The sequence below is a fragment of the Bufo bufo genome, chromosome 5 (genome assembly GCF_905171765.1).
Source record: "Bufo bufo chromosome 5, aBufBuf1.1, whole genome shotgun sequence".
In the NCBI taxonomy this organism is placed as follows: Eukaryota; Metazoa; Chordata; class Amphibia; order Anura; family Bufonidae; genus Bufo; species Bufo bufo.
In genome coordinates, this window is record NC_053393.1 from 484,416,264 (window position 1) to 484,430,811 (window position 14,548).

At 42.6% G+C, this 14,548-nt stretch overlaps 1 protein-coding gene across 1 annotated transcript in view; it reads right to left on the bottom strand.

Moving 5' to 3' along the window:
* Window positions 1–14,548, bottom strand: part of PTPRN2 (protein tyrosine phosphatase receptor type N2) — a 1,243,324-nt gene that overhangs the window by 943,577 nt on the left and 285,199 nt on the right. The window lies entirely within an intron of this gene.

Sequence of the window (14,548 nt, forward strand, 5' to 3'; positions counted from 1 at the left end):
GAATACTTTTGTAATTGCATGTAATAAAAAATTTAACATAGCCACTGAGTTATTGAATAAAATCTATCTGTATAGCACCACCTGCAGTTAGTTTTTTTCTTATTTCTTTGTCCACCTCATTGAGATGGCCGCACATGCTCAGTTTCATCCTTCAGCTGCCTCCTGAGCTGTGATAGGAAGAGCTGAGACACACCCCTTAGCTGCAGCAGATAAGACACTCCCCTTGAGCTGTCAGCTTGATATAAATCCAGCAGAGCAATGACGGGAGATCTCTGGATCCATGTGAGGTACAGGGCTGGTTCTAGCTTTGTTAGAAAGAGATTGTCATGTGCTATATGATGTTTGATTTTCTTTTTTTACATTAGTCATGGGATAACCCCTTTAAAGGAACAGCCCATATGAAAATGTATTTTGCCTACTGCAGGACCTGAAGGGGCGGTATAATTTCCTGTGTCATGCACCGCACTGTGAGGTCAAGAAATATGTTAGGAAAATTACAGTGTATTGGTTTTTGCTCTTTTAAAGGGTTTGTCCCACGACAAAATATTCAACATTTTTCAAACCAATACTTGGATCTGAATACTTTTGTAATTGCATGTAATTAAAAATTTAGTATAGCCACTGAGTTATTCATTGAAATCTCTCTGTATAGCGCCACCTGCTGTTTCCTCTTTTTCTAATTTCTCTGTCCTGCTCACTGAGATGGAAGCAGAGTAGAAAAGACACCTCTCCTGAGAAAGGGCACACCCCCTGAGCTGCCAGCTTGAAATAAATCTGGCAGAGAAATTGAAGCAATTAACGGGGAAATCTCTGGATTCATGTAAGGTACAGGGCTGGTTCTAAGTATTCTAGAAATATATTGTCATGTAAGATACGAGATCAGATTTTTATTTTTTAAACATGGAATAACCTCTTTCAGATACCAGAATGTGCAAAACATATATAGTTAGATTTGCACCTCCAAATGATATGAAATGAATGAAGAGGTGCCTGCTACCATGGCTGATGTAAGCAAACTATCACTACATGTACCAGCACAAACACACTGCAAAGATATGTGCGCACATTAAAAACATGGAATATCCTGAACTGGAGCACTGCTGTGTTTACTGGACATGAAAATTGGAGGCTCTTTGCACACATTTTTGATCAAAATTGTATAAGCCATTTAAAGAGGACACTTTATCGCTGGTAGATGGGTTCACAACATTTTTTAAATCAAAAATGTGTGCAAAGAGCCTTACATTTTCATACTGTATACAGTAAGTATATCAGTAATGCAGTTCAGAATAATCAGTTTTCAATGTTTGCTACAATGTTTTTTCATTATTTGCATATCTTTGTATGTAAAGCGGTGTGCTGCAACTCGAGAGCCTAGACTGGAATATCATCACATGAAAAATAAGGTTGGGTTTCTGTGTTTTCCTGCCTAAGGCCTCATGCACACCACCGTATTGCGGTCTGCAAACCACGGATCCTCAAAATCCAGATACCTTCCGTGTGAGCTCCGCATTTTTCTCACTCCTATCAATAGAAATGACTATTGTCCACAATAGTACAATCTGCAGAACAAACATACGGATGCGGACAACACATGGTTGACATAATTTTTTTTTTCAGATTTCACAGGAGTCCTTTTAAAAACTAACCGGAGTCAAAAATTTTCTTTCTATTTTTTATCCATAAAGCCTCTTATAAAATTGCAGATATTGGTCTGTATTTTGCATAAGTATGGCCTCATTCACGCGGCCGTTGCCCGGCCATGGTCGTATTACATGGGCACTGGCCGTGTGCATGCCACAACACGAATGCGGGCCCATGCACTACTTTTTTGTGGTGTGGACTAGGGATCGACCGATATAGATTTTTTAGGGCCGATACCGATAATTTGTGAACTTTCAGGCCGATAGCCGATGATTTATACCGATATTCTGGGTATTTTTATTTTTGAGAATAAAATAATTTTCCTACACAAATCTGCTGAAAATGAATATGTTTATTGTTAACGTGTATTTTTAATTTTTTTTGTAAATCTTTTTCATTTATACTTAATATTTGTGTTTTGTTTTTTTTTACTAACTTTTAGCCCCCTTAGGGACTAGAACCCTTGTCCTATTCCCCCTGATAGATCTCTATCAGGGTGAATAGGAGCTCACACTGTCCCTGCTGCTCTGTGCATAGTGCACACAGCAGCATGGAGCTGAACATGGCAGCCAGGGCTTCAATAGCGTCCTGGCTGCCATGGTAACCGATCGGAGCCCCAGGCTTACACTGCTGGGGCTCCGATCGGAGGAGGAGGGGAGAGGGGATCCTGTGGCCACTGCCACCAATGATTAATACTGGGTGGGGAGGCGCACTGCGCCACCAATGTTTTTACTATTGGGATGGGGATGGGGGGCGCACTGCGCCACCAATGATTAATAGTGGGGGGCTTGGGGGGGGGGCGCACTGCGCCACCAATGAAGATAAGTCTCTTAATTATATACAGGAGGAGGGAGCTGGCTGCAGAATCACATAGCCGGCTCCCGACCTCTATGAGCGGCAGCTGCGATCCGCGGCACCTAAGGGGTTAACTACCGCGGACCGCAGCTGCCGTTCATAGAGGTCGGGAGCCGGCTATGTGATTCTGCAGCCAGCTCCCGCCTCCTGTATATGAATTAATGAGAGAGGTATCTTCATTGGTGGAGCGGTGGCCACAGCCCCGCCCCTCCTCTTATCTTCTCTCCTCTCATTGGCGGCAGCAGCAGCAGCACAGGGGGAGGGAGACACTGCTTCCTTCTCCCCTGTGCTGCGGAGGGAACACAGAGCGCCGTCAGCAGCGCGTTCTGTGTTCCCAATATGTTATCGGTATATCGGCAAAATAGATGCCGATACCGATAACGGTCAAAATCCTCAATATCGGCCGATAATATCGGTAAAACCGATAATCGGTCGATCCCTAGTGTGGACCATCGGATGCATAACGCAGACTCGATTCAAGTGAATGGGTCCGCGATCTGCATGCGGTCCGCAGCACGGGCCTGGCCGACACACGTTCATGTGCATGAGGCCTATTTGTAAGATAATTAACGGAACCTTCTGTAAAGAGTAACTTCACGTCTGTATTTTGAATTCACTCCTAGTATAAAATACTGACTTAAATAGTGTGATAGTGGCCTTTGGGCTCATGCACACGACCGTATGTAGTTTGCAGTCTGCAAAACACAGATCCGGAAAAAAAAAAAAAAAAAATGATGATATTCACGTGACTTCCGTGTTGCATCAGTTTTTTTTTTTGCAGATCCATTTTAAAAATGCCTATTCTTGTCCGCAAAATTGACAAGAATAGGACATGTTCTATTGTTTTGCGGAACGGACATACGGAAAAGGAATGCACGCTGAGTAATTTTCATTTTTTGTGGACTCATTGAAGTGAATGGTTCCGTATACGGGCTTCAAAAAAACCAGAAGGGACACGGAAAGAAAATACAGTCGTGTGCGTGAGCCCTTAATAGGGTGAGTTCACATGTGGCATTGTTGTTGCAGATCTGGGGCTTTAATTTTTATGTCAGCAAAAAGTTTTGATGAAAAAATGCGCCAAAATTGTTGCAAAACAGGAAAAAACACTGCCGTATCTGATAGAGATTGTTATAAATATTTCACATTATTAATGTCCTTCAGAACAATGTGTTACATTCATGAACGCTTTTAGGCCTCATGAACATGCCATTCCCCATGTTGCAGACTGCAAAACACGAGCACTGCTCATGTGCACTCCGTATCGCGGTGTGGACTCACTGACTTCAATGGGTCAGAGATCCGTAAGATGCGGTGAAAGATAAGATATGTCTTATCTTTTGCGGCGTAGAGTCACGGACCCGGAAACACACGGAAGCCCTCCCATGGGCTTCTGGATCCGTGTGTCTGCACCACAAAAGATAGAACATGTCCTATCTTTTGCTGCATCTTGCGCATCACTAACCCATTTAAGTCAATGGGTCCGCAGCACAATGCAGAGTGCACGCGGCCAGTGTTCGTGTTTTGCGGACCCGCTGCTTGCTGTCCACAACAAGGACACGGCCTCCTTACGGTTGTGTATATGGGGCCTTACATATACCGTACCAGTGAGAATGACTATTACATCCCAATATACGGCTTGGTCTACAGGGCGATCTTGGCTGCGAGCCATGGAGCTGAATGGAGTTGCAGCACGACTCGCAAGTCGATGCGAACCCAGAATTGTAAAAAAAACAAAAAAAACAATGCTACACAGCCATTTATGATCATCTGGAACATGTTGTGTCCTAAATAACTAATAAGACTGTATATGTGCTTAAAAACCTCTGATCAGCATAATGTGTCAATTAGCTGTAGAGCATTTTCTAATATAAAAAAGGGAAAGAAAACTCGGAGGAAAATTGAGTAATAACAAAGCTTCATTTATTTAGTTGTATGCCATCAGAAGAAAAAGGCAGCCTCCTCGTCGACGGATTCTGGAGTATACCTACTAATTACCTCCTAATTAGGCTTTATTTAGAGCGTTGTTCATTACGTTGGTTACCTGTGCGGGGAGGGTTCGGGGGGTTTGTGCCACAGATTTCTCTTCCATCTCTCATACAAAAGGCTAGAGTAATTCAATGATAGGACTTTTCTCTTTTATTCTCTATACGAATGTACATGAACAGTAAAAGATCTGCTACTAAAGAATGGAATCTTAATTGGAACTAGACCAAAAAGCCTTAATTAAAAGAATAACAAAGCTGCACTTTATTAATATTTACAGCCAGCACTAGAAATATCATAAATTATCTTTGCAATTTAATTTAAAGGGATTGACTTATCATAGTAAAATCCTTTTACCTTGAAGCCACCACAACAATCAGTTGTTGTTAGCCACAACTCTGGCTCCTGAGACCTCCTGAGCCAGACAAACCGGGCAAATGTAATATCACATGGCAACCATTTATGAATGGCCTCCGCTGAACACAGCAAGAGCTTCTACTTATAGGACACAACCCCTTAAAGGAAAATGCTTATGTGTCATAAACGTGTGGTGGATAATCAATACACATTCTGCTCGCTCATGTGTCAAATAGAATATTGGTTGCAATTACAAGGCTGTAGGTACAGTTGCAAGAAAAAGTAAGCGAACCCTTTGAAATACATGGATTTCTATATTGATTACTAGTAAAACACTAAGTGTTGTACCGTTCATGTCTTTTTTTTATGCACTTTGAGTAAACAATCCCAGTCCAGGGAGAAGCCGTACGTGAATCTCTGAATTTAATAACCTGGAGATTCCCTTTAGCGGCAATCATCTCCAGCAACATTTTCTTGTAGCTGTAAATTAGAATTGCACAAAGTTGAGGAGGAATTTGAACCATTCCTTCCTGCAAATGTGTTTCAATTAATAAATTTCTGAGATTCCTTGCGTGCACGGCCCTCTTCAGATCATACCATAGCATCTCAATAGGGTTAAGGTTGGGAGGACTCTATTCCGAAACACAAATCTGTCTTTTTTCAGCCATTCTTTAGTTGATTCGAATGTGTGCTTTGGGACATTGTCTCTTCAGCTTACAGTCATGGCCGCACCTACGTTCTCCTGTAAAATGCTTTGAAATACCCTAGAATTAATTGTCCCCTCAATGTTCCCAAGGCATCCAAGGAGCCAACTATTTTGTTCCCTTCACCATGAGGTTTTGATGGTGTTGTGCAGAAATATTTTCTCCATTGTGCTTTTCTGCTAAAATGTTCTACTTTTGTCTGTCCATATAAGATTTTCCCAGAAGAATTGTGGAACATCCAGGTGGTCAGACTTGAGATAGGCTACAATGTTTTTCTGGACAGCAGCGGTTTCCTTTGTGGTGTCCTTACTTGCTCAGTGTTTTTCTAAGAGTGGAGTGATCTTAGCAGGATGCTCACTTCTCGGAGGGGAATAGCAACAATCCTGAAATTTCTCAATTTGTGCATTTGTACTGTAGATAATTTGCCCCATCGTGTATGGATGTACACTCAGGTCTTTAGCAATGCTTTTGTAGCCTTTTCCAGCTTCATACCTGTCTATTAGGCCCCTTTCACATGGGCCAGAATTCCGCGCGGGTGCAATGCGTGAAGTAAACGCATTGCACCCGCACTGAATCCGGACCTATTCACTTCAATGGTGCTGTGCAGATGATCGGTGATTTTCACGCATCACTTGTGTGTTGCGTGAAAATCGCAGCATCTGCAAGAAATTGCAGATGCGGTGCGATTTTCATGCATGGTTGCTAGGAGATGATAGGGATGAGCAACCCCGGACCCCATTAAAGTCTATTCACTGTATTATTTTCCCTTATAACATTGTTACAGGGAGTGCAGAATTATTAGGCAAGTTGTATTTTTGAGGATTAATTTTATTATTGAACAACAACCATGTTCTCAATGAACCCAAAAAACTCATTAATATCAAAGCTGAATATTTTTGGAAGTAGTTTTTAGTTTGTTTTTAGTTTTAGCTATTTTAGGGGGATATCTGTGTGTGCAGGTGACTATTACTGTGCATAATTATTAGGCAACTTAACAAAAAACAAATATATACCCATTTCAATTATTTATTTTTACCAGTGAAACCAATATAACATCTCAACATTCACAAATATACATTTCTGACATTCAAAAACAAAACAAAAACAAATTAGTGACCAATATAGCCACCTTTCTTTGCAAGGACACTCAAAAGCCTGCCATCCATGGATTCTGTCAGTGTTTGATCTGTTCACCATCAACATTGCGTGCAGCAGCAACCACAGCCTCCCAGACACTGTTCAGAGAGGTGTACTGTTTTCCCTCCTTGTAAATCTCACATTTGATGATCGGACCACAGTGTTCTCAATGTGGGTTTCAGATCAGTGTGAACAAGGAGGCCATGTCATTAGATTTTCTTCTTTTATACCCTTTCTTGCCAGCCACGCTGTGGAGTACTTGGACGCGTTGTGATGGAGCATTGTCCTGCATGAAAATCATGTTTTTCTTGAAGGATGCAGACTTCTTCCTGTACACTGACTTGAAGAAGGTGTCTTCCAGAAACTGCAGTAGGACTGGGAGTTGAGCTTGACTCCATCCTCAACCCGAAAAGGCCCCCCACCCCACAAAGCTCATCTTTGATGATACCAGCCCAAACCAGTACTCCACCTCCACCTTGCTGGCGTCTTGAGTCCGGACTGGAGCTCTCTGCCCTTTACCATCCAGCCACGGGGCCATCCATCTGGCCCATCAAGACTCACTCTCATTTCATCAGTCCATAAAACCTTAGAAAAATCAGTCTTGAGATATTTCTTGACGTTTCAGCTTGTGTGATCTTGTTCAGTGGTGGTCGTCTTTCAGCCTTTCTTACCATTGGCCATGTCTCTGAGTATTGCACACCTTGTGCTTTGGGCACTCAGTGATGTTGCAGCTCTGAAATATGGCCAAACTGGTGGCAAGTGGCATCTTGGCCAGCTTGCACGCTTGACTTTTCTCAGTTCATGGGCAGTTATTTTGCGCCTTGGTTTTATCCACACGCATCTTGCGACCCTGTTGACTAATTTTGAATGAAACGCTTGATTGTTCGATGATCACGCTTCAGAAGCTTTGCAATTTTAAGAGTGCTGCATCCCTCTGCAAGATATCTCACTATTTGACTTTTCTGAGCCTGTCAAGTCCTTCTTTTGACCCATTTTGCCAAAGGAAAGGAAGTTTGGCCTAATAATTATGCACACCTGATATAGGGTGTTGATGTCATTAGACCACACCCCTTCTCATTACAGAGACTGCACATCACCTAATATGCTTAATTGGTAGTAGGCTTTCGAGCTATACAGCTTGGAGTAAGACAACATGCATAAAGAGGATAATGTGGTCAAAATACTATTTGCCTAATAATTCTGCACGCAGTGTATAAGGGAAAATAATAGCATTCTTAATACAGAAGGCTAAGTAAAATGTGCCTTGAGGTTTTAAAAAATATCAAAAACATAACTCACCTCATCCACTTGATTGCGCAGCGGCATCGTCTTCTTTCTTCTTGTTTCAGGACCTGCAAATAGACCTTTGATGAGGTAATCGCGCTCACCACATGGTGAGCGCAGTGATGTCAGCGCAAGGTCCTTCTGAATGAAGATAGAAGATCCTTCTATCTTCATTCAGCAGGACCTGCACTGACATCAACCAAGCTCACCACGTGGTGAGCGAGATTACGTCATCAAAGGTCCTTTTGCAGTCCTGAAAGAGAAGAAAGAAGACGATGCCGGCTGCGCGATCAAGTGGATGAGTGGATGAGGTGAGTTATGTTTTTATAAATTTATTATTTTAACCCTCAATTGACATTATACTTAGCATTCTGTATTAAGAATGCTATTATTTTCCATTATAACCATGTTATAAAGGAAAATAATAAAATCTACAGACACCAAACCCAAACCCGAACTTCAGTGAAGAAGATCCGGGTTCAGGTCTGAGTACCACATTCAGTTTTTCTCACTTTTTTTCTCAGTTTTTCTCACAATGTGTTTTGCACGCACGCGGAAGAAACTGACAACAGAACGCAATCGCAGGCAAAACTGACTGAAATTGCGTGCCTACTCGCACGATTTTCCTCTGAACGCACCTGGCATCGCATCCGGCCCTCACGCCCAACGCACCGTGTGAAGGGGGTCTAAGACAACTTTTGAGGTCTTCTGTTAATGCATGATTCAAACTATCCTACTTTTGTTGAGCAGAAAAGATTTGTCAGTAACCAGGCTTAGTGTGCCTTTATTTAATAGGCAAATACCTATGAAACCTATACTTTTAATGTCATCTTCTTAATTGAAAAAGCTTTACTAATTACTAGCTCTTGGAGAAGTCATTAACATAAAAAGATATAAATGGTTTGTGTATTATTGGTTTACTTAGATTGTCTTTGACTTTAATTGCGACTTAACAATCAGACTACATTTTATGAGTAATCAAAAATCCAGGTAATTCCAAAGAGTTTTGATGGGATCATCACTGCCATGTACACCACTATGATGTCATGCAACATAAACCTTAGTTTTCAAAACTAGCACTATACACGGACAAAAGTATTGGAACACGCCTCTTAAAGGGAATCTGTCACTCCAATTTTGGACCATTATCTACAGTAACACTATAAGGGCTCGTTCACACAAACGTGTGCTGCCCGTTGCCGTATTGCGGACTGCATTTGCAGATCCGCAATACACGGCCACCGTTCCGTGTGCATTCCGCATCACGGATGCGGACCCATTCACTTCAATGGTTCCGCAAATCCGGAGATGCGGAACGGAAGCACGGAACTCTACAGAAGCACTACGGAGTGCTTCCTGGGGTTCCGTTCCGTACCGCAAAAAGATACAACTTGCTCTAACTTTTTGTGGAACGGAGGGATCGCGGACCTATTGGGTCTACGATCCCCATGCGGCTGGGCCATGGTCGGTGCCCGTGCATTGCAGACCGCAGACTATTTTTTATTTTCTTACTTCCCCCCATTCTCCTGGTGTCAGCGTTCAGAGATGCATTGAAATGCATTGTCAGGACTGCTGTACATGCGCACACAGATCCTCTCCATTACGTTGGAACAGCACAGCAATCCGGACTGTGTATTTCAGAGCAGCTTTGAGTGCTGACAATTGGGCCAACTGGGAGCAGTAGGCAAATAAAAAATTGTGATCTGACTCCTTATCTGCAGTACTACTCATGTATTACTGTAGATAATAGTATAAGATTGGGGTGACAGATTCCCTTTAACCAGTGAATTCAGGTGTTACATTCATTCCCCTTGCCACAGGTGTATAAAATCCAGCACTAGTCATGTAGCCTGCCTTTATGGACATTTGTTAAAAGAACGGATCATTCTAAAAAGCTCACTGAATCCAAGTGTGGTACTGTAATAGGATGACAGCATTGTAACGGATGTAAAGTAGAACGGGCTTAGTTGTGCATAGCAACCAATCAGATTTTCCAAAGGAGCTCTGAAAAATGACAGGTGTAATCTGATTGGTTGTTATGGGCAACAAAGCCAGTTTTCCTTTACACCAGTTTTGATAAATCTATTCTAGTCAGTAGACGCCAATGCTCTGCTGATTCAATTACTGCAGAGTTTCAAACCTCCTCTGGCATAAACATCAGCACAAGCACAGTGCGCCAGGAGCTTCGTCATATGGGTTTCTGTAGCCCAGCAACTGCATGGAAGCCTTACATCACCGAGAACCATACCACGTGTCGGACAGAGTGGTGTACAGCACACCACCACTGGAGCAGTGGAAACATCTTCTGTGGAGATATCAATCACGTTTCTCTATCTGGCTGTCTGATGGATGAGTCTTAGTTTGGTGGATGCCAGAAGAACGTTACCTGCCTGATTGCATTGTGCCAACTGTAAAATTTGCTGGAGGAGGGATGATGCCATCAGGTTGTTTTCTGGGGTTGGCCTCGGCCCCTTACAACGAGTGAGGACAATATGCTTCAGCATACCAAGACAGTTTGAGAAAGGCCGTTTTCTGTTCCAGCATGACTGTGCCCCCGATGCACAAAGCAAGGTCCATTGTTACAATGGCAGTTCATGGCCACCAGTGCGCACAGGTGCCAGCTTCCTGTGTGTGAATTAGGGCTTGTATTCATTGTACCTCTTCCTTTAGCACTACTAGGGTTAATCTTCTCCTGCTCTGTGAGCTGCTGCATGGTTGTGTCCAATTGTTAATCAGCTGCTCCAATATATACCTGGCTGTTTCCTTCAGTTCTTGCAATTGTGCAATATTTCTCTACTGATCTGGCTAGGTCTCTCTTTCTTGTTGGAGCCTGTACAACAACTGTACAATTCGTTTGTCTGCCTGTGTACCGACCTTGCCTGATTCCTGGATCGAGTGCCAACTGCCCTGACCTTTGTATTGTAAATGAACTCTGCCAGCTCTGGCCTCTGCCCATTTCCTGACTATGTGCATTGCCTGATCACTCTGTGCCATGCACCAGTGTCTCTGTCAGTCAATCACACCAGAATTACCTCAAGAGGTAGCATCCTAAAAGCTCCCCTTCAGTGAAGGCTAGATCTCTGTATAGGGGTGAAAGGGTGAAAACCAGGGGACTGCCAGGATAGTGCCCTTAGTTGGTTCCACAATCATTGTACATAACATCTATAAAGACATGGTTACATGAGTTTAGTACAAGTACTTGACTGGTTCGCACAGAGCCCTGACTTCAACCCCATCAAACACCTTTGGGATGAAATAGAATGTAGATTGAAAGCCAGGTCCTCTCGCCCAATATCAATTTCTGACCTCAAAAATGCTCTTCTGGATGGGAACAATTCCCACACACACACACTCCAAAATCTTGCAGAAAGTCTTAATAGAAAAGTGGAACCTGTTTTAGCTAAAAAGGGGAGACCAACTTCATATTAATGCCTATGGATCCATACAGTAAATAGTGTCCATACAGTCCAGGATAATACATAAAGCTGAGTGTAAGTGTGTATGTCCGCTAAAGGAATCCACACCGACACATTTACAATCATGACATTTGGCACACAGGTACATCAGGTGTCCGGGGAGGTTTTAGACTAGGTCTCAGCTCTCTAGCATGTACCGTTTTTGAGATATTCCCCAAAAATGCATTAGCCAATAGAAGCCTGGTCACATGACCCTTATCTAAAGGGAAGGCCGCTGTGGAGGTCACTGTTAAAGGGGCGGGCTGCTGTGGAGGTCACTGTTAAGGGGGCGGGATGCTGTGGAGGTCACTGTTAAAGGGGTAGGCGCTGTGGAGGTCTCTGTTAAGGGGGCAGGGAAACAATGGAGGTCACAGTTAAGGGGAAGGTCCTCTATGGAGGTCTCTGTTAAGGGGCGAGGTTCTGTAGAGGTGACTGTTAAGGGGGCGGGGTGTTGTGAACGTCAAATTTTAAGGGAACGGAGCTCTGTGGAGGTCACTGTTAAGGGGGAAGGTTATTGTGGAAATCACTGTTAACGAGACGGGGTACTGTGGAGGTCACTAATAAAGGGGAGGCCGCTGTGAATGTTACCGTTAAGGGGGTAGGCTGCTGTGGAGGTCACTGTTAGAGGGGCGGGGTACTGTAGATGTCACTGTTATAGTGGATACTGTCGATATCTTTTAATGACACACACAAACATTAAATGAAATAGAAGAAATATACCCAAGCGAAGCCGGGTCCTTCAGCTAGTATTGTATAAAATGCATAGGTATTAGGTAGATGTTGGCAAAGTACAAAACTAGTATATATCATTCTGACCTTATATACTTTACCTAGGAATTTTAATAGAATGCCTAATTATCCTATAGTATGTCTAGCATGTTTTTGGAATAATATAATAAAATACATAAAAGTTATCCACCAATTATAGGTAATGCATCCTCAAACAGCAAAAAGATGCGCAGTCAGTCAATATCGGTGAGGTACTTTCTTTGCTGCAGTTTGTTCCTTTCACACTTTGCCTAAAAGTCCTTTTACATGGGCTGAAAATCGGGAAGGAGTGCTACTATGAATGCCCGTTTCCAATTAAGGTGCCACTAATTACCTGAAGAACGAGCAAATACTCATCAGGAGAAAACATCACTGAGGCGGATGCCAAAATCATTGTTTCTGAGCAGTAGATTATTCTGCAGCCCAGAAACCATCTGTGTGGAGGCTACAGATTAATTGATCACTTGTCCTCATACAGAGGAGATGATTGTGGCATGTAAAAGCAGCTTTTTATGGTTCTTTCTCAATAACTGCCTGCTTGACCGGCCCATGTAAAGGGGCCTTAAAACAAATCATCTGTACGCATTTCCTTGGAGACCAATGTACTGTGCATAATCCAGACATTTACAAATGTAAGGCATTCTCCAGAAATCCAAAAGACATTGTTCAAAAACAGCAACAAACTACAATGAGAAATATAATTAAAAAGACATGTCAGAGAAGGGTTTTGTAAACAGGAAGGAGGGATAAGAAGAAATCTGTGGGTTTTTGGTGGCCTAAAATGTTTTCAACTTTGAGGTTTGTCTGCTCATAGATCATGGTTTCCACGGGTATCCTACATACCAACAGGTAAAAAGTAAAATTTGTGACATTTAAATGGGTTCTACAGGCATTTTGTCCGCTTGGTGCTAACCTGTGGAAGAAGGCTCTTTTACATAGGACTTACTCTCCCTCGCTCCCCAGCTGCACTGGCATGGGCCATCCTTCAGACTACCCTGGAACATCACCAAAATGCCCACCTTCCGTAGTCTGGTTTGTGGTATTTTCCTGGCAACAATTGGATTGTTGGCAAGTACGTGCCACAGAAGTATGACAGAAAAGGCTACAATAGGCTAGATCTGTCATACACAATGGGACATTTCACATAAATGGTACATGACTTTTTGAAAACGTGATAAAGACAATAATTCTTGGGGACCTGCATCAAAAAGTTTTGTGTAAACTGCACAGATAATAATATATGATGCCCAGTGTGAACAGGAATACCGTGTGGTCTACCGGCACAGGTTGTGCAAGTCTGGTATAAACACAATGTGTTACGGGCTTGTATTATAGGAAATTGAACTTACTATGTGACAATCCAATAAAGTAAATTCTGATAGATATGCGGCTAGGTTTAGGCTCATTTATAGAGATGTGGCAGGTGCCAGATTGTGTGCTGATGCCTGCTGACGTCTAATTAGAAATGTGTTAATTGTCTCTAATATGATTTATTGCTTTGCAATGCAGAGATAATAGAAAACAAACGCTTTTTCCATTGAACACATTGCCCTCCTTATAACTGTCACCAGAATGTCATCTACGTATCGCCAACACATAAGGCCAAGCAGGCAAATGCTGTATGTGCAGCTAAAAGTAATTACTATACGTCATGGGATATCATGACCACAGTGAAAAACCACCTGTTTGAGAAGACCACCCCCATATCCTGACCAGATTTTCAGTTCCATCTTTGAGAAGATCACCCACCTGGCAGACCACCACTTGTCAATGCCATTTAGCTGGTTTTACTGTATAGGAGACTTCTACAGTTGCAATAAACTTTAACTTGACTTTTACAATGGCTTAAAGGGGTTGGCCACTTTCTGGCTACGTGTGACCAATGTGTAGCTACCATGACTATATGGCACTGACTAATACCTTTTTGATATTCTGTGCCATTTGGTATATTTCATAAGCCATGTCTCCTTGTAAGGCAAATCTAATGTGCTGTTGGCATAGAGGTCCTGTCCATTAGATGGCCGCTGATGGAGGGTCATGTGACCAGACACATTACTCAGCCTCCTTTATGCTTCCAACAGTACAAGTGCAGATAGCAGGTGCAGGGCATTTGAATGGAGGAGATCTGGCTGGTCACATGACCCTCCATCAGCAGCCATTTTATGGACAAGATCTCTATTTGGACAGCACAAGTTGGAAACGACGGGACGTATCTTATGAAACAAAGAAAATGGCACACAATTTCAACAAAGACTATATTAGTAAGTGTCATAGAGTCATCTTACAAACACACTGGTCAACAGTAACCAGAAAGTGGTCAACCCCTTTAAATGTCAATTTAAAGTCTGCATCAAATTTCCT